Source organism: Lissotriton helveticus, chromosome 7 (genome assembly GCF_964261635.1).
Source record: "Lissotriton helveticus chromosome 7, aLisHel1.1, whole genome shotgun sequence".
Lineage (NCBI taxonomy): Eukaryota > Metazoa > Chordata > Amphibia > Caudata > Salamandridae > Lissotriton > Lissotriton helveticus.
In genome coordinates this window covers 1,845,663,912-1,845,687,453 of record NC_136068.1, presented here as the reverse complement: position 1 = coordinate 1,845,687,453, position 23,542 = coordinate 1,845,663,912, and the positions used below count along the sequence as shown (strand labels likewise).

Below are 23,542 nucleotides of genomic sequence, written 5' to 3'. Positions count from 1 at the left end.
ACTGCAGCGTCCCCAGGCTGCCCTCCTCCTCTTCCTCGCTGCTTCTGGATGATCCTTGCGAAAACTGCGCATGCTTGAGTGCCCGCGCATGTGCATTTCTTGCGAGAAATATCGACCAAGCAATTAATCAATCAATATAATAATAAAGAATATGAATATAATATAAATACAAGCCATATGGCTAGATTGATTTGGTCTAAAGGAGGCGCTATTGAATAGTTACATACTAGTATATCATATATTGAAATAACAAAAATAATTTTACAATCATTGTTAAAATCCTTCCATTAAAACCTACAATATTAATTCACATGAATAACTCATGTAGCGCATATTCAAGGGTTAATATAAAAAATAAGTGTTGAATTTATACTCAGTCAAGACCAGACCATTAATGTGAATATGTCTATGAATGGGAATACCGTTAGTCATCTATCGTAGTTAGTCACGCGGTCTCTAACATTCTCATACATAGCATTCACGCAATATATGTACATACACACTCACAGTCACACAAACGCACACACGTCCACACACACACCCTTCACCCATAACATTTGCAGATTTAAATGAAAAAAAGAAAAACAATGTTATTAAGCAAACAATAAAGAAATTTTCGAAGTTGCAAATCTTAATAGGCAAAGCACATCCAGAGTTGTGAGATAGGAGTCTTGCAAATCATACATCTGAGCAGATCATGCCAAAGTTGAGCAGCAGGTGAAATTCATAAAGTGTCTATTTCTTGGCTTTATATACAAGTGATGGAAGGTTGACCTATCTCTTTTTTAGACACGTACACAATCAGAAGAGTGGAAGAAAAACAGTGATGTTTGCAGCAATGTTGGCCTAACTACAGTTTGACTGCAAGGACAAAGCACTCCTTCTAAGTACCTGAACACTTTTGGACATCACCATAATAGCTGTGCTAACTTACTGGGTTCTGCCAAGAAAGCCATAGACACATTTCTGATCTTTGAGAATAGAACCTGCCTTGGTTATCTCACAGAGAACTTCTAAACCCATACATACAGGCAGCTCCCAGTTCAAAGTTCTAGGCACTTTCGAGCCACAGTTCCATAAACACTCTATCTGAAGTTCAAAGTGAGCATTTTGGCCCTGGCAAATGTCATTGCAATATCGTAATACTTTTTTTTCCCAAACGTTTAACCCCATTGTCAGAATAAACCTGATGCAGTTGTGCATTTTTCTCAATACAGAGTGGCATGCATTATCCTAGTGTTCCAAGATATGGGTTTGGGGTGCCATGTGTATTTTAAATATATTTTATAATTTGACCTATAATACGTAAAGTACCAGTAATATATGTGTTTGATTAACCCTTTAACTGCTGACGTTGGCCGTCGCAAGCACTACCTCGCTGGTGCTGCGATTGTCCAGCGGCCGACACGGCCCCGCCCACTCTCCGGAACCACTGCAGTGTAGCGAAATAAAGGCTGCGGCTAAAGTGTTAATTGGCTCAATACCAATGGTTGTTCAGTGCAGTGCAAAGAACTGTAGCATAGCATAACATAAAATAACATAACATAAAATACCATTCCATACCCCACTATAAAACACCATACCATATCAGACCATAACATAACAGAATCCTCTGCAACTCCAAGAAACTCTTCAGCTTCATGCAAGAATTCACAAACCCCCCAGCAAAACCTCTGACATCCCTTCCTCCCAGGACCTCTGCAACAAACGTGGCTCCTTCTTCCATCACAAGATCAGGACACTCTATGACAATTTTGACAAACAGAACCAAGGCACCGTCAAAAAACACCGGGCACCAGCAACGCAACCTAGCCAACCATCACTGCCTGGGTCACTGTCACTACAGAAGACACCGCAAAGACCATGAGGGGCATACACTCTGGAGCTCCTATCGACCCCTGCCCGCTGCACATCTTCCACAGGGCTGCCTCCGCCATAGCACTGGAACTACAATGTAAAATCAACTGCACCCTCACAACAGGCACATTCCCCGATGATTGGATACACGCAGAAGTCAACCCCCTCCTCAAGAAGCTCTCCGCAGACCTGACGGACCTCAAGAACTATTGACCAATCCCTCTCCTTTCCTTCACCAGCAAAGTCACCAAGAAAATTGTCAACATCCAGCTCACAAGCTTCATAGAATCCAAAATGATCCTCGACACTTCTTAATCCGGATTCCGCAGCAACCACAACACCAAGACCGCCCTATTAACCGCCATGGACACCATCCACACTCTCCTCAACCAAGGCCACATGGCAGCCCTCATTCTACTACAATTCTCAGCAGCATTCATCACTGTCTCCAACTGCACTCTAGCCGCCAGACTCCACGACGCCGGCATACAGGGAACTGCCCTAAACTGGATCCGTTCCTTCCTCGCCGCAGTACTCAAAGAATCAGACTTCCGCCTTTCCTCTCGGAACCCACAGAGCTCAGAGGGAGAGCTGCCCAAGGATCCTCCCATGCTCTTCAACATCTACATGGCCCCACTTGAACTATCCTCAGAAAACACGGACTCAGCAGAGTAACCTATGCTGACAACACAGCTCACCCTCTCCCTCGAAACAGAACCCAACATCATAAGATACAGTTCAGTTTCCAGGAAGAAATCAAGAATGTTGCACTGTGGATGAGCAGCAGCTGCCTGAAGCTCAACTCTGAGAAAATAGACGTCCTCGTCCACAGATCCACCCCCTCCATGTGGAGCAACCCTCTCACACCGATGGACCACACCCACAACTTCAGCATCATACTCGACTCCTCCATCACCATGAACTGACAGATCAACTCTGTATCTTCCACATGCTTTAACACCCTCTGTATACTCTGCAAGACCTTCAAATGGATCCCCCCTGATTCCAAAAAGGCCGTCACTTGCGCACCTATAACCAGCAGATTTGACTACATGAACGCCCTCTACTCCAGAATCAACAAATCTCTACTCCACAAATTCCAGAACGTCCAGAATGCCGCTGCCAGACTCGTTCCTCAGCATCCCACTACAAGCCCACATCACCCAGCACCTACGAGACCTCCACTGACTGTGACAAGAGAGTCACTTTCAATCTGCTCGCACACGCCTACAAAGCCCTCCACAACACCGGACCCAATACCTCAACAAAAGAGTCTCCTTCTACACCCCCAAGAGGAACCTCTGCTCTGCGGATCTTGCTCTGTCTGTAATTCCACGCATGCGCACACCAAGAATAGGAGGAAGATCCTTCTCCTACATCGTTGCCAAGACCTGGAAAAAACTCACCATCAGCATCAGACAAACCCCCAAACTGCAAGCATTCAGGAAGTCCACACACTGCAAGAGCCTGAATGCTTGCAGTGCGACCCACAAGACATGGCTCTTCGGATAAGCTGGAGATGCCCAAATTCTCCCCCCTCCCAAGCGCCATGAGACTCTCACGTATCGCGAATTCGCAAAATCCGCCCATGCTTAAAGACTAGAACAATGTATCATGTTCGATGTGCTGCTGTAAATCCTTCCCTTGTGTAATGCTTCTCAGATACAAAGTCTGAGAGCCGAGCTAGGGTGGGGAGGGGCTTGTGAAAGGACCACTGACTCACCTGTAATACATTTTTTTAAATCTACTTTGGGATTCTGATTAGGCCCAGAGGCCAGAGACTATGGGGTTACAGTAGAAGTTATGTTTTCGGAGAAAAAGTGGCAAATGCATGGAACTGTGTCTTAGTGGAAGTGGTGGAATGGAATGACAACACTGTAAATGATACTGTGGGGAGCACGGGGAAGCAGCAGTTCTTAGAAAATGATATGAAGCAATAGTAACAATGTTCAAGAAAGCAATGTTAGATCAAGATGGCTGCGTAAGCTCCCGGCTCCGCCGACCTCCGCCAGCAGCTCGATTATCCTGTCTTTAATCCTGAATTCACACCTCATTTCCTTGTTCATGAAGTTCTTCTGCTTCTAAAGGTGCAATCCCGAGTTTTCTACCTCATCGGATGACGACGATATGCCGTGTCTCCATTCTCGGCCTAACAGCGTGTGGAAGCCGGGGCCTCGATTTCTAGGCTATCCGGATCGGAATTGATCAACATCGGCCGTGAGACCTGGACTGAGCCCGGTCTCCCGAAGAGTGCCTGAATTGTTGATTTTTTGTGACGATCCTTTGAACGATCTACACCTAGGACACGCCAGCGTGCCACACCGGCTGCTGTTGTGGGGGTCCGGTGCCCAGAGACCTTGCTGCCCTCCCGGGGTCGACGGGCTGGGGCCCTCTCTGATGGCGAAGGTGTGTTCTGTAAGATGAGAAGCGCCCACTGTTCGACATCAGATTTGCGTGGCCTGTTACACCGGAGTAGCCGGCCTCCGGGGTTCAAGTCCTGCTCTGTCGCCTATTGAGAGGGGATGGAGCGGACGGAAGGCACGCCATCGCTGCAGGCCATTATGGCCGCCATTGGGGCGCTCCATTCGCACACCATCGCTGTGTTCCGGACACTGATTGTGAAAGTGGACGGTATCCTGGGACCGGAGGACTACTCTTCGTTTAGTTTCCAGCTAGCTGTGGTACCAGCGCTGCACTGCACTTCAGAGGTCGAGGTCCCCGTGCAGATCCCGGATTTAATTAACCCTGGCGGTCCCCAATTAACGACAAGCCAGTCCGTGCTTATCGCCAGCGTCTCTTGCTCGATCCTGCTGCCGCCTAACACATCTATAGACGGCCTTCCATGTGGTAACAAGTTCCTCAGTGACTGTTTGAGATACTCCCTGTTCTTGGACACCTTTCCTCGTTCGAGTCGTGAACTTTTATCCTGTTTTCGATCCTACTGCACTGACATGAACTTTTATGAACGCTTTGCCTTTTCCATCAAGATGGCGGCTCGAGTGAAAAAGACTCTTCTGAAAGACCGTACTGGCCAGGGCTGAACTTGATCGCTTGGATTTGATATAATAGCTTTAAGCAATGCCGGGGTTGTGCCCATACTGTGACGGGAGTTGGGTGGTTATTGACTATACTCCCCTGATTGGTTTGCATATATGCTGAATATTGGTTTTACCATGTCTCGGGGTGGTCGCTATTGCTGGGGGGTACGGGAGACCGGGAGTGTGTTTGCTTTCTCCTCCTCCACTTTCTCCTTTCCCTTCTTTTAGGGTAGTTCTTGGGCGACAGGCACGCTGCTAGTGGGGTTAGGCCGTAGCCATTGCAGGGGTGCAGGGTGGGGGGTTAGGGGAGTTTTTTTTTATTTTGCCTTTGTTTTGTTCTATGGCCCTTTTGTCTTTCCTTTTTCTTTTCTACGAGAGATGGGCTGTTTATTCTCCACCAATCCTTTATTGTCCGGGTGTCTACACTGGCTTTAATTATCCTGTGACATTGAAGACGGGGTCGCGCGGGTGGGATTGCTTTGGATCGACTAATAGACTGTTTATTTCTCTTTCTCTATTATGCGTACCCGCGATGGCCTTGTGTTCCTTACGGTTATTGTTGTATGTATATTTCCCCCGCCTGTTCTGCATTTTACTGTGTGACACCTGATATCTGTAATGCCTACTCTTGTCTTACTGTTAAAATAAAAAAATATATTTAAAAAAAAAAGAAAGCAATGTTAAACGCCCACCGCTGACATCTGCAGTGATCTGGAATCAGACCATCGAATCCATGTCATAATCTTGCATCCTACCGAGGTCGGAAAGGGTTTGATTTTTAAACTAAGTTCAACACCTATTTTTTACAGTGCGTAGAAACCACAGAGAATATGCTCGAAGCGCTGTGTTGAAATGAGTTATGAACTTCATGAAGCAACCCTTATTTAAATAACACTTTTGTTACGAGCATCCACAGCATTTCTTTTTTACTCATACCTAGCCTTTTTAGGTTTCGACCTGGTGAGGGCACGAAGTGCCCCTCCCAGATCGAAAACTTTTGTCTTCAGTATGGATGTCGGCACCGCCTCTGCCTCTCATTGGCTAGCTCCATAAATGGAGGCTAGCCATTGGGAGACAGAGGCTGTCAATCGCGCTTTCTCTTGAAAACGCGATTCGGGGGCGTTTCTGGTGCTTTTTTTAAGCCCCGCCCCTTTGTCCCGGGCCGCGCTGCGATTGGCTGCCGGCCCGGGACACCCCCGTGACGTCATTCCCGGGCCGCGCTGTGATTGGCTGCCGGCCCGGGACACCCCCGTGACGTCAGCCAATCACAGCGCGGCCCGGGACCTGACTTGTTTAAAACTTTTATTAAAGGTGCTGACTATGGGAGTAAATAGAAAAAAAGTGTAAACTCTCGTCTTTCCGACCGTAGACAGAATTAAAAACGTTGCAGATAATAAAAACGAAATGTTCCAGTATCATCGAATTATATATTTTGAAGTCACAGTACACAAGTGACTTGCGGCTGCGCACTGTTATAAACAAAAGCGAAAAGTAAACAGGTGCATTTCAAAATGGCCTCCTGGCTTCGCAGGGTCACAGCGCTCACCTCTTCCCGGTGCCGAGTCCCTTTATTTACGTGTACATGAAGTAAACATCTTCAGTGGTGATGCGTCATATCACAATTAACAATATGTATTAAAAACAGTACTGTATCGCTAAAATATCCACGCTAATCAATCCACGTTATCCTTTAAAAAATCAAAAAGAATGACTACGTTTGAAGAGCTCATTTTAAGTGTAATGAATGAGTTTTTATTTTCACTGATTTGCTTAAGCGATCCACTCCTGTTGCTTTGCTACAAGGTTCTAAACCTATTTCCCCTGTCGGTCTTGCATCATTCCTTCTGAAATCCGTATGCGGCACAGCTTCGACATGGCCGTCTGAGTGCTCTTCCGTGCTACACCTATTTTTCGACTCGCTGGCCATCTCTATGATCCTCGGCGGAGGGAGCGCCTCTATGACGTCATTGCCATGTCTTCCGCAGATTGAGGTTGGTGGAAACCGGGTTTGAGAGGCGCTTCAGGGGGCTACAGCTTCCAGCGCTACCTCCCAGGGTCCGCAGGAGGACCACGAACATCTTGAAGCTTATTTTGTGGACCGAAGTGAGTGTAGAGCTCTTTTGAGGAGATTTGAGCCGCTGGTTGGGGAGAGGGTTAGGTCACGGCTGGGAGAGGCTCGGCTCTGCTATGCTCTATCGAGACTGTGCTTGAAGTGCATGAAATGTATGTTGGGAAAATAAAGACACTAAATCACTGGCGATCGAACTTGGTCCGTCTTAGGGGGGTAGTGCGATAGCACTTGAAGACGTTGGTTGATCTGTCGATGCCTCCGAATGCAAACGTATAGGGAAATTATATAGGCGCCATTTAGCAATTATGGTATTTTTATTCCACGTCATTTCCATTCGCTTATATGTATCTTACCCTTTCCTTTTAAAAATATTCACTCAAAACGCACCATACAAAGTGCTGTCACCTATTAAGCAAGGCCTGTCAGTTTGGACCCGACAAAGGACTTGTTTGTTTAGGAGTACATAGATGTTAAGGGCAAAAATGCATATTAGTGTATACAACTATCTAGGCCGCATCCGGAGACGGGTGGGAGTCTGAGGTATCCCTGTGGAGGAAGATGATATATAACTTGCAGTATTGCACTAAGGGCTTCAGGTTAACATTTTAAATCCCGAGGCTGAGTGGTTTGTAAATGTCACAATACCCCTGAAATGGACACAATTCTGTTAAGCGTTAGTCACAAACGGTGGTACAATCCCGGATGGATTGGACAGCATCGGTATTATTTACAGTCGATATATAAACAAGCATTTGGCAAAGGAACAGATTGGGCCTGGTGATAGATGACGGGGCTCGGCCCGCGCTACTCAAGCATCCCCTCTTGGGCAGACCTCAGTGCCCACGAGGCCTCCGCGTTTCCTGCAGGCTCACTCGCCCCTTTGAAGCGCAGTCATATGTGCGGGGGTACTGAGTGATGAGCGCTTACAAGGGAGGAGTAAAATATTGCAAACCGGGAAGGTTCCACTTCCTGCGCAGCGTTATTCAGACCAGTGCCCTCACATAGTAATAACACCATCCCTTTAAACACACGAGGTTTTCAGATAACAAAGCCGGAAGCATTGAAAGAGGCCAACCAAGGCAAATGTGCATGTATTTTTGGGTACGAACGTGGAATTTTGTGTGCAACCGTGATCCCCTTGATGCAGAAACATTTCTGTTTTCCAAACTTGCTGATTCACATCACAACTATCAGAATGTTCGTGAAAACCAAAGTCTGTGGAAATGTGGCCTCCTTTCTTGGCCTTTATCTTTGACTCTTTCTCTTCCTTCCTTTCTAAATTCTTTCTTTCCCCTTTCTGTTTCTCCTTTCCCTTCCTTCCTTCCCTTTCTCTCTTCCCTTCCTCTTTAACACCCCCTTTACTCCTCCCCCTTCCCTCTCCTCCCTCTTTCCTCCTCTTTCCTCCTCTTTTACCCTTCTTATACTAGTGGGATGTAAAAGTGGATTGGATCTCTAAAACAAGCATTTACAATGCAACGGTTTCGCCTTTGGAAAAGTTTGAGCCATTGCCATTGTAAATGACAAAATTTGTATTTATGTGTTGGTTTTGAAAACAGATAATGGCATTGTCAATTTCATTGCCAATAGCTCTAACTTTTCCAAAGGCGAAACCGTTGCATTGTAAATGCTTGTTTATATAAGGATCCCCCTACGCCAATTACACACTCCTCCCATAGTAAAGATCAACAGTGATGTTCTAGTTGGTAAGCTTGGTCTAAATATATCAGCGTGCAATAGTGGTATACCGAGGGGGCCTGGCCTAGCAGTGGAGCGAGATGAGGTACCCCCTGGGCATGTCAAAGTTATAATTTACTGAAGAACTGTTGTGTGTTTTTCCGGGACTGTACTCATGCTAAGCTCGTAGACAAACCTTAGCGGTGGCATACTGAGAATACAGAGATAAAAAATAGAGCACCTAAATAATGACAGGTCATTGGTGCATATATGAATATGTTGAAACGTCGGGGCATGGGATGGGTGGGGAGAGCGGGCACCCCTGTACCTTTGGATTAGCCGTCCGCCAGAACCAAACCCACAGCAGCCTCACGATTTCATGACAGCAGGTTTCTGGCACCTATGTTTGACAGGAGGGCTGGGACGGGTAGGGTAAAAAGAGCACGCACGTGAAAGTGTGCATTCATGTGAACATGTCAGCACCAAGGACGCCAGTTCTCACACCAACCTGGACTCACCAGCAGGAAGAGGTGAAAGGAAAATGCATTAATAAACAGTCGTCTCAGCCACCAGAGAGTTTCTACGTGTCAGTATAAGTAATAAATCTTGTACACATTGAAGCTGAAGTCATGAAGTCATACTCAGAGCAGACTAAGTAGAAAAGAATCAGTGGGATGACTCTAAACATAGGCCCCCGGTGGCACACAGACCGGAGGCCACCCATGTGAGACAGCCACACACTCACACAACCACACACAACCACACCTCACACCACACACCACAGTCACACCTGCAGACAGACAAGCTGTGCAGCAGCATGGAGACTATGCAAAATGACATTTAAGGCCTGAGGACACATTAATGTAGCTTGAAGGTCTAAACATATATCCTGAAGTACATTTCGTTCAAAATAAATGGTGAAGCATTCAGTTTGAAATTCTATAGCAACCCTGGTTCCCTTTTCGGTTTCCCGTGTGATTTTCCTGCAGTGCCTCTGATCTTGCAGATCTCATTGCACAGGGAACGTTTCAATTTTGGGATGGGGAGTCAAGAAGCTGTTCTAGCCCACATTCCAAGAAGAAGAGGGCAAGACAAAGGAAAGGTAGTGACGGAGAACTGGACTCCAAGCACTGCGCTCTCTCCCTGCGCTCTATATGCTTCCTCAGTGTTGGCCTCCTTTAGACCCCTTGGCTCTTTTGCCCAGCGAGACTCTCAGCACAGTGCAGGAGGTGTGGGAGCAGGGCTCACTGGGGGTGCCGAAAACCGCACCCAACCCAGTTGGGCTGCTTCTGTAGGCACTCCCAGGCACCATACTTCGTGGACGCCGCTAGGAGAAAGGCGGGGGCCGTCATCGGCCCCGCCACAAGTATGGCAGGGCACTGGCCCCCCTCTCCCCTCGCCGGCTCTCCGTGGTGGGGCACGGCCCTACCGCGTCATCATGACACAGTGGGCGCGCCTCGACACGGATTGGCCCTAAGGGCTCCCAAATGACCCGGAAGCGATTGAATCGCTTCCGGGTTAGAACCGGCCTGCCCAGTAGGGGGGTTTAAAGGGCCGGGAAGCACGGGAGTCGGCCTCTTTTACCCGCGCTCCCAGGTCTGCCCCACCCAGCCTCTAGGAGGCTGTAATCTTTTTTCTTTTTCTTGTCTACAGGTCGTGGTTGGAAGATCACGTCGGGGTGTCAGGAGTGCGGCAGACGAGAGCGTTTCATTCGAACGGCCGGCCGGTTTGTCCTTTTTGTCTGTGTCCCCTCTACAGGTGCAGCGAAGAGCAGGAGAAGCGCGCGGCGGAGAACGGGAGCCGGCGTGTTTTCCTTGCTCCCCGGAATCGGGGGAAGCGACTGAGGCGGCTTTGGAGCGGTGCCGCTAGGGTTTAAGTAAGGCGCTCGCATGCGCCTCCAGGTACCAAAAAGGATGGGGGGCCAGGAGTCTTCAGGTGATAAAAGGGGCTACGTGCTGCGGGAGAAGCTGCACGCGGTGACCAAGTGGGCTCCTCTTCATCGTTAATCCGTAAATGGCGGCTTTGAAGGGCGGAGCTGTGTAAATCACTCACATTTTCTGACGAGTATTGTATGTATGGGATTTGTCTTTGTTGCAGCGCACGGCTTTTGCAGTTAAGGTTTTTGGATGCTTGCCACAGATAACCCAGGAGATTTTTTAGGGTATACTGCTGCACTCTGTACTCAAACTATAGTTTTGTAATACTGGTTGGCACAATTTGTGAACAGATTACCATTGTGTTTAAAACAAAAGGGGGCATTTACAATGTGTTTTGTAAAGAGCGCATTGAGCTACATGAACTTTTTGAAGGGGATTCAAGACCTAATAAAAAAAAAATGTGTGTAGCAACCAAGAGTTAATTAACTACCCAACGCGAATGCTTGCTTTGAATCTGGGGTTTCCTATGATTTTGTGTGCCCAGAGCGTATGGTAACCTTTGTCAATTCATTCATTATAAGAGTGCACACAGGGGTACTTATCGAGCCGGTTCAGCAAGAAGCGAGACAGAGGATATCGGAAAAAGGGGACACAGACAGGCTTGTATTTCACTGCTTCTGTGGGCCGCCGGGCTAGAGTTTACTCGCCCAACACCCAGGCTAGCTGGTGTGGCGCGGCTCCAGTTGCCTGGTTCTTACGGCCAGTTTGTGTAGTGTAGTGGAGAAGTGTGGCTCACTGATTAGAGGAGGCAGACCTGGGAGCAGAGGTCAGCCCAGGACCAGGGTTCAATTCCCGGCTCGGCGGGGTCTTGTGTCCTAAAATGTCCATGGACTTGATAATTCTCGCTCCAGTGCCTACTCGATTCACGGGTTCACACTCTGTGACTCTGGGCAATAGCTTGTTTAATCTCCACAATGGCCCCTCGCGGCGGGATGCCTGGCTTTCACCTTGCGGATACCCTGCCGGAGTTATCTCACAGGGAAATACCAGGACGGGTTCCCTAAGCAAGCGCTTAGAAACCGCTTGGTGATTTGCGCTATATAAATTCCTGTACATTTACATTTACATTTACCCCCAACATGCGCAGATAAGGACCTGGATAGGTCCCTTTAGGTAACAGATAACATTCTGCTCGCTGTGTTATTGCCTGTCAGGGCGTAAGTTACCTTGTGATTGTTGGCTCAGGAACTATGGCTAGTAGACGTGGTGCAAAGCGTTCCCGCATGGAACATATGTTGGAATCAATGATGCGTAGGATGGCGACAATAGATAGGAGATGAGGAAAGGTAGATCAAATAGGGCAGAGTCTTACGGAGCTCAGACAAAGAGTAGATCGCCAGAGTGGCCCAGCAGGCAGGCCCAAGCGAACCATAGTGCCCCCAAAACCCAGAGGGGAATGGGACCTATTCCCAAGGTGGGCTAGACCCTGGAAGGGGAGGAATCAAGAACCCACACCAAGGCAGCCTTTAGGGGAGATTCCTTCCGGGGAGGGTCCCTCAGGAGTTCCAGTGACAACGGTGAGCCCTACACCTATATCAGAGATCCCGGCAAGTGTCCCATTGTTCCCTGTTCCTACCCCGCTTGTGTCTACACCAAGTTTGGTGCCTCCCGCATCAATAGCGGTGGTTCCGGTTCTGAATCCAGTGGCACCCACTCCGATCCCAGCACCACCAGGGGTTAATCAGGTACCGCCGGAGCTAGCTGCTCAGATAGCGGCAGTTCTCCCTTGGTTAGGAAGGGGGGAATGTTACCGTCTTCAGTGTGTCCAAGGGAAGTAGGGGAGGACCCGTTAGAGGAGGCACAGACGATGGTGGCAAAGATTATTGCTGCCCAAAGCATGGTGCCAGGTGAAGGGCCAGGCACTGGAAAAGACAAGATGGCGGAGCCAGCTGGAGTTGGGGCAATAGGTAAGGAAGTGGTATTGCCACTGCTGGGCGTGGGGGTGCTACCCTCTAGGAGAAAACATCTGGCTAGGCATGTAACATGCGAGGTAAAGGAATTGGTATGGTCTGGAGCTTACATTAATATGTTCTCCTTGCTTGTGGATAACAGGGAAATGGAGTATGCCAAGAAGCAGAAGGATTGGATGCTTTCTAGTGAATGTTGTGTTGAAATGTTGAGATTCAGGGTGGAGGAGACTTTGAACAACTGGATTGGGGCTTTCTCCGTATTTATGGCGATAATAGCTGAGCGTTCACCTAATCTGCAAGCAGAAATGGGGAGTTACCAGAGCAGGGTTACTATGACTCATGATAAATATGGGGGCGTCGGATGGAAGGAATATGACATGAATTACAGGAAGGCTAAAAAATTTGACCCATCACTTACCTGGGATCGTGTTGACTCAATCTCGTGGTATGACCAGTTTGGCCCAGGACAGCCGGGCAATGCAGGGCAAAACTGGAACAAGGATGACACTTTCCAAGCGCCTCAGCCCTTTCGGCCACCACAAACCGGGGGCACGGCCCCTAGTCCGGGGAGCAGTGGGGGAAGGAAAGGGGTATGCTGGGATTTTAATAGACGGGCACTTGTAAATTCAGACATGCATGCTCCATATGTAATCGCCCTTCTCAGCCAGAATCAAAATGCCTCAAAAAAGGCAACACATCCTCAGGAAATAGGGGAAGGAGGAAACAGGATTAAGGAGAAGGTACTAATGGTAAAACATTTACCCATTGACGTTCTGGATATGACTCATTGGTTAAACAGGTACGCAGACCATGCCACTGCTAGGATTTTATAAGAAGGTTTTTTGTATGGCTCTAGGATCTGGCAGTTGACTACACAGGGACACCAGAGTGTAAAAATCAGCTGTCTGTAAGGACTAATCCGGGGGTAGCAGCAGCAAAAATTGCAAAAGAACTGCGCCTGGGCAGAATAGCTGGTCCTTTTGATCACATCCCTGTGCACAACTATATATGCTTGCCCCTGGGGGTGGTCCTGAAGAAAGAGTAAGGAGAGTTCAGGGTGATTCATAATCTGTCAGCCCCTAGAGGCAATTCATTAAATGACGCCATCAACGCAGAAATCTGTAGCGTGAAATATGCCTCTTTTGACCAGGCAGTGGATATGCTAATTGTTCTGGGACCCGGGGCTTTGCTAGCCAAATCAGATATTGAATCCGCCTTCCAGCTACTGCCTGTACATCCTCTATATCACCACCTTTTAGGATTTTCATTCCAGGGCAAATTCTACATGGATATGTGCATGCCCATGGGTTGTTAAGTTTCCTGCGCTTACTTTGAAAAATTCAGTTCATTTTTGGAATGGGTTTTGAGACAGGCAACAGGGCACCAATACGTCATGCATTATCTGGATGACTTTCTCTTTCTGGGGTCGGCTGGCTCCCGGCAATGCGCTTGGGCATTGCAGGAATTTTGTGTGCTCATGCGTGCTTTTGGGGTCCCTCTGGAGCCGGGGAAGACAGTGGGTCCAGCAACCACAATACAATTTTTAGGCATTGAGTTGGACTCTGTACAGGGGTGTTTCAGGTTACCTAAAGATAATGTAACCTTGCATTAGCTACAACAGAGAGTTGGCCAGTTGAACTTTGCGCTAAGGGTAATACCTATGGCTTGACAGTTCTCACGTTCCATCTCTCAGGCCATGGCAGGCCTCCAGGAGAAACACGATCACACAAGACTGTCGTCTGAGGTTCGCCAGGACATGCGGATTTGTATCGCATTTCTGGAGGGTTTCAACGGCAGGGTAGTGTGGCCCGGTCCCCCACTTCTTCCGCGGAATTAGGTGTATGGACTGATGCTACGGGCAGTGTGGGATTTGGTGCCATACTCGAACAAATGGATGGCACAACATTGGCCGGCTTGGGGGGTGGAGAGTGGTGTGACAGCCAATATAGGTTTCTAGGAACTCTTTTCCATCTGGGTTGCACTGACTGTTTGGCCTCATCATTTGCGTAATCAATCTGTGATTTTCTGGTCAGACAACATGACAGTGGTTGAATGCATAAACCAGCAGGCGGCACGGTATAAAATGATCCTCCGCCTGTTGAAAGAGATAGTGCTGTTGTGTATGAAGCTGAACATACAGTTTAAGACTAAACATCACCCAGGGGTGCTGAATAACGCTGCTGGCACACTCTCTCGCTTCAAGGTGCAGGTTTTCAGGGAACACCTACCATCGGCAGAGGCAACACCAACACACTTCCCGGAAGTACTCTGGCAGATTGGTGCCCCCAGCTTGCCTAACGCTCAGGAGCAGGAGGCTTACGAAGGGGCGTTTTGGTCTTACTGCGCTTTTTTGAGGCAGGATTGGGCGGATAGCTGGCATAAGTCAGGGGCATTCCTCCGGTATTTAGACATTTTGAATAAGGAAGGGCGCTTTACGGCGACAGCCAGGCGACATGTGGCAGCGGTTTCTTTCTTTGCGCAAATCAAGGACACCAGGGACCCCACGAATAGTTTCATTGTAAGGAAGGCATTAAAGGGGTGGCAGCGCCTCCAGGGGGCCGATTGGCTTAGAGCGGCTGACATCACTGCTAACAGCCCTGGGTGGCATTTGCAGTTCAATAGGAGAGGCATTACTATTCAGAGCTGCCTTTGCACTGGCCTTTTATGGGGCATTCAGGGTGGGGGAACTGGTGGCGCGCAATAAATAGGATGTGCAAGGTGGGCTCCAGCTGGAGCATGCGAGGATACAGGGCGACACTTTGCTAATAACACTTAAAAAATCTAAAACTGATCAGGAAGCCCGTGGCGAAGTGATAGTACTTCACCGGGCACAAGACAATCCATGCTGCCCAGTGATGCACCTAGAAGCCTTCCTCCGACAGAGGAATAGTGCAGTAGGGGGGACATTATTAATGCATGCCGACGGTACTCCGCTTACCAGGTTCCAATTTAAAAGGGTATTGGCCATGGCGATAGACAGGACAGGTTTGGATCCTAAGGATTTTGGGACTCATTCATTCAGAATAGGGGCTGCCACAGAGGCAACAGCTAGAGGGTTGCACAGCAACAGTGTGAAGAGAATTGGAAGATGGTCCTCCAATTGTTACAAGCGCTATGTGCGGCTACACACGTTGTGAGGGTGGCAATGCAATTGTGTCCTAATGCCTGTCCTATTTGTTTGCTTACCTTTCACGCAGGGGGGAAACTGCTGTCGGCGCATCACCAGCAAGATTCTTCCCAACAACGGCCACATCCACGGGATAAGGGAATGCTGTGTAGGTCATTCCTATGTACGGCGTATGAAATCTGTTTTTGTTTCAGGTAATTGCAGGCACAGAGCTGAGCAGGATGGTTTACATTTTTCTTTCCATGGTAAAGGGGGTCTCTGCCTCAGTCAGTTTAGGGATTTCGTTACAGAACTGTTGAGTAGACAAAGTCCTCCACCCACGATAGTTATCTTGCATTTGGGTAGGAACAATCTGGAAAATCTGGTTAGAAGGGTCGTGATGGAGGACATAATCTCTGAGCTGGGCTGGTTAGCTAAGGCGTGCCAGGGCTGCACCATAATTTGGTCCCAGATGATACCCAGATTTAAATGGAGGGGGGAGATTCTGTGAAAGCGTTGAATCACTCGGCAAGGAGGATCAACAATAAAATAGGGAAATTGTTCAGGTCTCTGCAGCTACAAAACATCGCGCATGGGTGTGTTAGGGGGAACTCTGCTTCTTAAAAGACGGGGTCCACCTGACTAGGTTAGGTAACGAAATCCTTTTAGAAAATATAATGGCTTGGCTAAGTAGTGCCAGGCTTGGGCATGACCTTTCAGTGTAGGAGGGTGGGGGGGCCAGATAGTCAGTCAACTACGCTGGCCAGTGGCGGTAAGGTCATGATTGGTGAGCACTAAATTTAAGGTCCTTAGAGGGTGGCGGCATTCTTGAATGGGGTCGCCCCGGGGGAGGGACAAGTGGTCTGTCCTAGAACTCCAGGAGCGGTACATCCGGTTGGCTGGACGGGTGCGGGGGAGGGGGGAGTCACGCTTTCTTTAGGCTGGTTGGCCCCCCGCACGGGCACAATGACGTCACTAAACAGCGCAGAGTGCAAGGGCCCCTTTCAATGGAGTTAATGGAGCGTATGGGGGTAATTGGGGGGGGGGGGAGTGCCCTCTCAGTAAACGGGCCCTCTGCGCATGTGCACTCCTACGGGAGGGCATGGCTAATTTGATAAGGATCTGACACCAGTTAGTGACCTTGCTGTAGGCCCAAATAGGATACGCAGAAAAGTAATTAATGTATGATTATGGTTCAGATGTTAGACTCGGATAGGAAATACCTTGTAATAGAAGTATGTTATGGTTAGCCATCTGATATCTGTAAATAGTAATTGTAATCAAATGTCATGTTACGTTTCCTGGTAAAAATGTGTAAATATTGTTTATTTCAATTTTTATTTTATTTTAAGTTTTAATAAATACGGCCGGGGGTTGTACGGCCCCCGCCTCCAAAGAAATCCTCTGTCATGTCCATTTTTAGGTCGAGACTAGACAGCGCATGCGATGTTGCAAGACCTATCGTAAACACAATATCGATGGTAATTTCTCCTGCCATTCTCCTGTTGCATGCCATTTGTTAACTCTGTCATTGCTCTTGTTAGCTGGCTTATCGTTGGCTTGTGGTCAGTTACGTTATTTCCGTTTTCCTTCCATTTTGCAGGAAGCAGCACCGACCAACTACTGTTTAGTTGCGCTGGGCTGTATTCTTGGCTGTTATCTTGTCATTTACGGACTACTTCCTTGTTTTCAATGATTCTACAGTCGTCGCTGCTTGTTTCCTTTTACTTGGTCTAACCTTTTAACTTAGACTCTGAAAACTCAAGATTTGTTCTTTGCTTCCTGCCTAAATTACCTCATTACTTCTGAAGCCACACAAGAGGCTGCTCAGAAAAGAAACATTTGCAATGCAATACGTTTCACATTAATCAAAATGTGAGCTATTGGCATTGCACATGCACATTTTTTTCTTGTTTCAAATTAAGCCAGAGGTAGCATAATAAGAAAATAAATTCCTTTCACAAATGAAAATGGGCAGTACCACAGCCTGTTGCTATGTGTCCCTGGAACACCTAGAAAAGAAACTTGTTTTTTGAAGGAAGGGACGCAGTACCACAGGCTGTTACTAGGTGTCCCTAGAACAGTGATCTTCAATCTGTGGGGCGCGCCCCCCTGGGGGGTCTCGACACCTTCCCAAGGGGGGCGCGCACTCCACTACAATCTGACCTTTGTTCCCTGCGTCCTCCGTGCAAATCTTCTTGGAGGTATGTGGAAGGGGGAGGTCGATGGAGCAGGAGGTGCCCTTTCTTTTGTCTGGGTAACTCTCCCAGGAGGGGGTTAATTCACGGAGCAGACAGCTTCAGCTGCAGTGTGAGGCAAGGAGTCTCCTCTGCTAAAAACGAAAGCAAACAAACAGACATGCTTTCGTTTTGAGCAGAGGAGACCCCTCGCCTCCCACTGCAGCTGAAGCATTTCAGCTCTATGAATTAACCCCCTCCTGGGAGAGTTAACTCTTCCCAGAACGGAGACAAAGTTTCCAGAGTTCGAGTCTCGGCATTGAAGCTGAACATCCTATGATTCTGGGCAAATCACTTAATCTCCCTGTGCCTAACAAAGAAAATGAATATGTCCTCATGTAATGCAACTTGTGCTATGTAAAGCGCTCTGATACCTGATTTAGGTCAAGTTCGCGCTATATCAAACTCAGTTTAAAAAAAAAAAGTGGGCTCTGGCCCAGGTCCCCAGCCTTTCAAAGGGGGTGGGAGTGTGTGTGGGGGGGGGGGTGAAAGAGCCAGCACTATTCTACAGTCTTGCCCTCATGACCTTGAATCATTTTAAAACACAATGTTGTGAATAGCATTTTTCAATCATTTATTTTCAATGTGTATGAGTCTGTTACAGACATTTTGCAGACAAAATGTGTTCATGCGTCATGCGACATCCATATAAAAAGTTTATTTTAGATCAATACATGACCTCACATATGAGAAATAGAAGGGTGTGACAGATTATTTGCAGTAATATTAGTGAACTGCTGTTGTGTTACATACTGAAAACACACATCACTATCCCTGAATATCCGATGTACACACATTTAGTATTTGACCAAAGAAGGCATGAAAGAGCTGAGACTAGATCATAAAAACAAAGCTGCTCTGAACCGGGGCTCCAAAAATACATTTGGCCCACAGGCCACAAAACCCTTAAAACGTCCCTGAAAGTTTTTTAAAATTACACAGGTAGGCGCGCAAAATGCCAGCCAGCCATGTGTTGTTTAAACAGCTTGCAAATTGCTAAATATAGTTATAAATAAGTATGTATTCATTTGTAATGTTAACGAGCTCCCGGTCCCCCCCTTCTTTTTGTCAAATCATTTGTAATGTGACTTTTTTTATCTTTGCTCCCTTTTATTATCAGTCATTGATCATTCAGGCAGCCCTAGAAAACAATTAAAAGTTCTTTCTATTTATATTTGCTGTTCAAAGTATGAACAGACAAGTGCTGAAAATACAGCTTTAGGTGACTGCTTATTTTTATACCATCGGTGACATCAAAATAATGAGCTGGCAACCCTAATCATAAGACTGGAAGTTTGTTGAGGGATCAGCACAATATTTATTTCCTCCTCCCTGATCCCTGGTTACTGCCATAATATCTATAGTTTAACACATTTGAAACCCTACGCTGCCGTATATAAAATGCTGAGTTACTTCAAGTGTCTGGGAATGCACCCTGCCTTCAGACCACTCACTCCTCATTCTCGCCCTTCACTTTCACTTTCACTCTCACCCAGCACTCGCACTGACCCCGATGCACTCACACCATTCACCTACTTACAGTGATCACTCTGCACTCACTGCGATCACAATACGCTCACACTGATCACCATGCACTCACACCATTCACCCGCTCACCCTGCACTCACACTGATCACCATGTTCTCACACCATTCACCCACTTACCCCCCACTCACAGTGATCACTCTGCACTCACAATGCACTTGTGCTTTTCACCCTGTACCTCACCCTGCAGTCACCCGAGCACACTAGTCAATCTGCACTTGTAACACTTGACTCACCTGTCCCCCTCACTGTTCAATCTGCAATCTCACTCCAATAAGCCCACCACTAACCATACATTCATTCGTCTCACTCTGCAATAACATGCGCACCCAAATTCATATGGTCCCCTCACTCACCCCTGTACACAAGTATGGGCATTTTGTGCCCCATGAAGGTTTTCGCCCTAAATTACAAAAGGAGACACCTAAATGCATTACAATCCAGCCTTCCAGGGGCCCCTTGATAGAGACACCTCTGTTTTTGCCCTGATGGACTGGAATAATTCCTAAACCGATTCTTGCAAATACCGTTTTGTTTAATTTCTTTTTAATGTAATTGATGTGAGGCAGTCTATTACTATTTGTAGAGAAATGTGTTTGTTTTATGCAACAACCATAAAAAAGTTAACCATAAAAAAGTTAGATCCAAGCGGGTCCTCACATATGAGAAATTAGAGGATATCCCAGATATTATTCACTGTAAAATTAGTGGGCGGCTGCTTTGTAACAATGAAAACACATCACTATCTCTGATTATTAGCTGTAAACTATTTTAGAATTTTGACTACAGTGCCTGTGCACCGTTAGTAGCCTAGCTAAATAGGGTATGGCAGAGCTGAAAATAAATCATCTAAACTCAAACCTGTACTGAACAGTGGCCCCCAAAATAGTTTTGGCCCAGGGCACCCAAAATCCCTTACATGTCCCTGCCATCACAAAGTCTGTCAGACAACATTACTCTGAAGTAAACTAGACAACATCATTAATGTATTATTAGTTCTATTTTATTTAAACATAAGCCTGACGTGTCCAAACCCCCACTGCTTCAGGCAAGCAACTTATGGTACCACTAAGGAATTCTCAATGAGGGGTTTGTTCAGCGCCTTCTCTGTTGACTTTCAACTGCCTTCGGATCCATAACTGGTTGGTGGGCAATTATCCCATTATAGTGCTGCTTGAAACGTTTATTAATGATATCTAGAGAAGATTTGTTTCTCGTGTACCAGCTCTGAGCTAGGGAGTTCTCGAAACATCTGACAACACTGTCTCCCCTTACAGTCCCTGTCTTGGCTGAAAATGTCTGCAGAATATTCAGCTTTGGGAGAAATTGCTATCAAAACTCTCTTGCCTTTCAGCTCGTCCTATTTATGTGAGATTGGGTTCTCAGCACTTGCGGTATTAAAGACTAAGTTCGTTCAAGCCTGGATGTGGAGCACAACCTGAGGATGGCAGTAGCAAAAATCCATCCACAGATTGACCGTCTCTGAAAAACAGGTAAACCTGTCACATTTATGTTCGTGGTGTTATTATCAATCCATGTCATATGTAAAACAAAGCATACTAGTAAAAACAATTTGCACACATTTTATCTTGGAAAGTGGTGTTTTGAGCTGAGTAATACGCCTCTGTCATTTCACCACACCCACCCACTCACAAACCTGCAGTTTACTAAACAATCTTATTGTATTGAATGTTATTCGCTGAATATGCCCGGAATGTGCGTGTGGCGGTCGAGTTGTGGTAAATAAAATATTACCCTGGCTGAATTTCTAGGCATTAACAATTAGCATGCATCAAGTGAGAAGCAGAGTCCGTGGTATCTGAGTTAAAATGGGCTTTATTCCAATAACTCGAGTCAAAGGGAGAATCAGTTCCATCACCACAGAGGTTCAGGAAAGGTCTTCTAACATTTAATAACAGTGAACAATATATATATACATTTTACTCCTTGTACATAGGGAGCTCGAGGCAGAACAAGAAAGAAAATGAGATAAGAGCATGTAGGCGTGCCTGAGGGTGTGTACTTGATGAGTCATAGGTAGGTGATAGGCAGGTGTCATAGGTGGGTGGGTACTTAGAGGAGGAGTTTGGATAGCTAGCTGGAACTTTGCCCTAATTGTGCAACTTGAGCATGACGTGCAATTGACGTGTAACTGGGAGGAGCTGACTTTCAGCCTAGCAGAGAAATCTCTTGTGTCAGGGCGACTTGAGCACGTCTTGTACAATCTGATATGATAGGGGATGTATTATCTGAAGCAAAAGGTTGTTCATCACTAGAAAAATAGAAAAAGCATATTTATTCGTTCATTGCATGAGCTTTCTATGGATGCAAGCACTGTAATTCACTTAAATGGAGACAGAATGGCTAGGCCCTATCTCCCTCGGATAACTGTTATACATAATACAGTCTTGGCAGGCCTCTTGCTGGGCTTCTCTCGGCTGAGCTATAAGTATGCGAGGTCAGAGGGACGTAACTGCAGCTTCAGTGTGTCAGGAGTCATGAAAACAATATTTCAGAAAGTGGTTTCAGGCTCAACCACAAAAAGGGTTCAGTACGATATTTATTTAAAAGTGCACAATGCAAAATGCAAATACTTGGGCCTTATGCTAACTTAACGTTTGGGAGACTGGCATTCTAATGGCATTGTTTGCAGAGGCCTAGTGATTCAGGCCACTACAAGGAAATGCATGGGTGACATGCACATGACACAGGGTACACGTAGGGGGGATCTTGGTCAGGCAAAATATCATTTTCCTCATTCCCTCCTTGTCCCCTACGTAACCCTTCAGGATACATCTATATTCATGAGACCGTATAGTTGATCATACAGCATCATTTCTTCATCTTTTATCCTTTGTTTATGTGGATGGGGAACGCAGGCAGTTGCACACAGGCCGCAAATCGCCGGGCCACACTGCAGACAGAGACAGCAACCAAATATCATGAGTAGGACCATTCCTAGGAAAGACATAACTTTCCATCCCCAAGCAGATATTATACCCCAGAACCAACTGGACCAGGTCCATGTGCCTGGGTCTTGATGTATGGCATGAGCAATTTTGTGGAGTCTTGTTATTGCTGCGTACACAGATGGTGCGTTATTTGGGATGAAAACACAACAACTAGATCGGATCACGCTACAAGCTCCGCCTCTATCCGCCAGGATGACGTCGAGGACAAGACGATTTTGAAGAACGACAAGTCTCATAGCAGACTGCTCCTGGGTCAAGTTCGCCAGGGCAGATGCAGTCACATTCACTACTGCTTCCAGGGTTCTTGTTAATTTGCGTATCAGTTTACTATTTTGGACGGGGCCAACAAAGAAAAAGAAACCTTTGTTGAAATCTGTATATTGCTCCCATGCTGTTTCAGTCTGATCGATCCCTGCGGAATCTGTCTCTCTCTTTACTCTAACATGTTCTAGTTGTGAATCTCTATGATAATGGGATGGGGCCAAGAAAACAGGTGGCAGTAAGAATGCTATATAACAAGTCCCACCCCAGTCTAAGGGCAGATGTACATAGGCGGTCTGACCGCAAATGAAATAGGTATGGCGTGATGGCTTGAAAGAAGAAAGTCCTTTATCACTAAACTCTACTACAACTTTACACTCGCTGTGTCCCATATGTACTGAACCTTTCTTTCTAACACATAAATCACCTTTTGCTGGCAAGACTGATATAAACGGTGGACCTGTGTTTTGCTTGGGCTGAACATTTAACATTATAAAATTAACAGATGCATTTCCTTGTTCATACTCCTCATTTTCTAGAACAGTTCCTTTCCTTTGGGGAAATCCGTCTTTGTCTGGAAAACATGCTTCATTCATTACTTTATTCAGGTTACCATATATCCAACCACCTGGATAAGCTATGTACTTTCTATCTATTGAGGTCATTAAGGCAAACCATGCTCCACACGAACCATTGTGTGAGAACGGTAAAGGATAGAATGGCAGAACTCCCTTTGTTTCTTGATAAGGAGGCATTTGGCCACATACCCAGCAATCAGTCGCATTGCTGGTCTGGTGAGAATGGTGTAACATTCGAATTAAAGTATTGTTACGTAGTGCAAGTCGATATGACAATTCATAGGGTGGCAGATCACTGAACGTATGCTCTGCGGTGCTGTTACTGGGAGAATGTATATGTGAGGAAATGGGAAAGA

The 23,542-nt window shown here is 46.7% G+C and overlaps 1 long non-coding RNA gene across 1 annotated transcript in view; it reads left to right on the top strand.

Annotated features, from left to right (window-relative positions):
- The first annotated feature begins 15,240 nt into the window (after positions 1-15,240).
- The window catches only part of LOC144767761 (uncharacterized), a 38,175-nt gene continuing 29,873 nt past the window's right edge, over positions 15,241-23,542 (top strand). The window contains exons 1-2 of the long non-coding RNA XR_013598338.1: positions 15,241-15,808; positions 20,730-20,868. This is a non-coding gene — a long non-coding RNA (uncharacterized LOC144767761). The remainder of the gene's footprint in view (positions 15,809-20,729; positions 20,869-23,542) is intronic.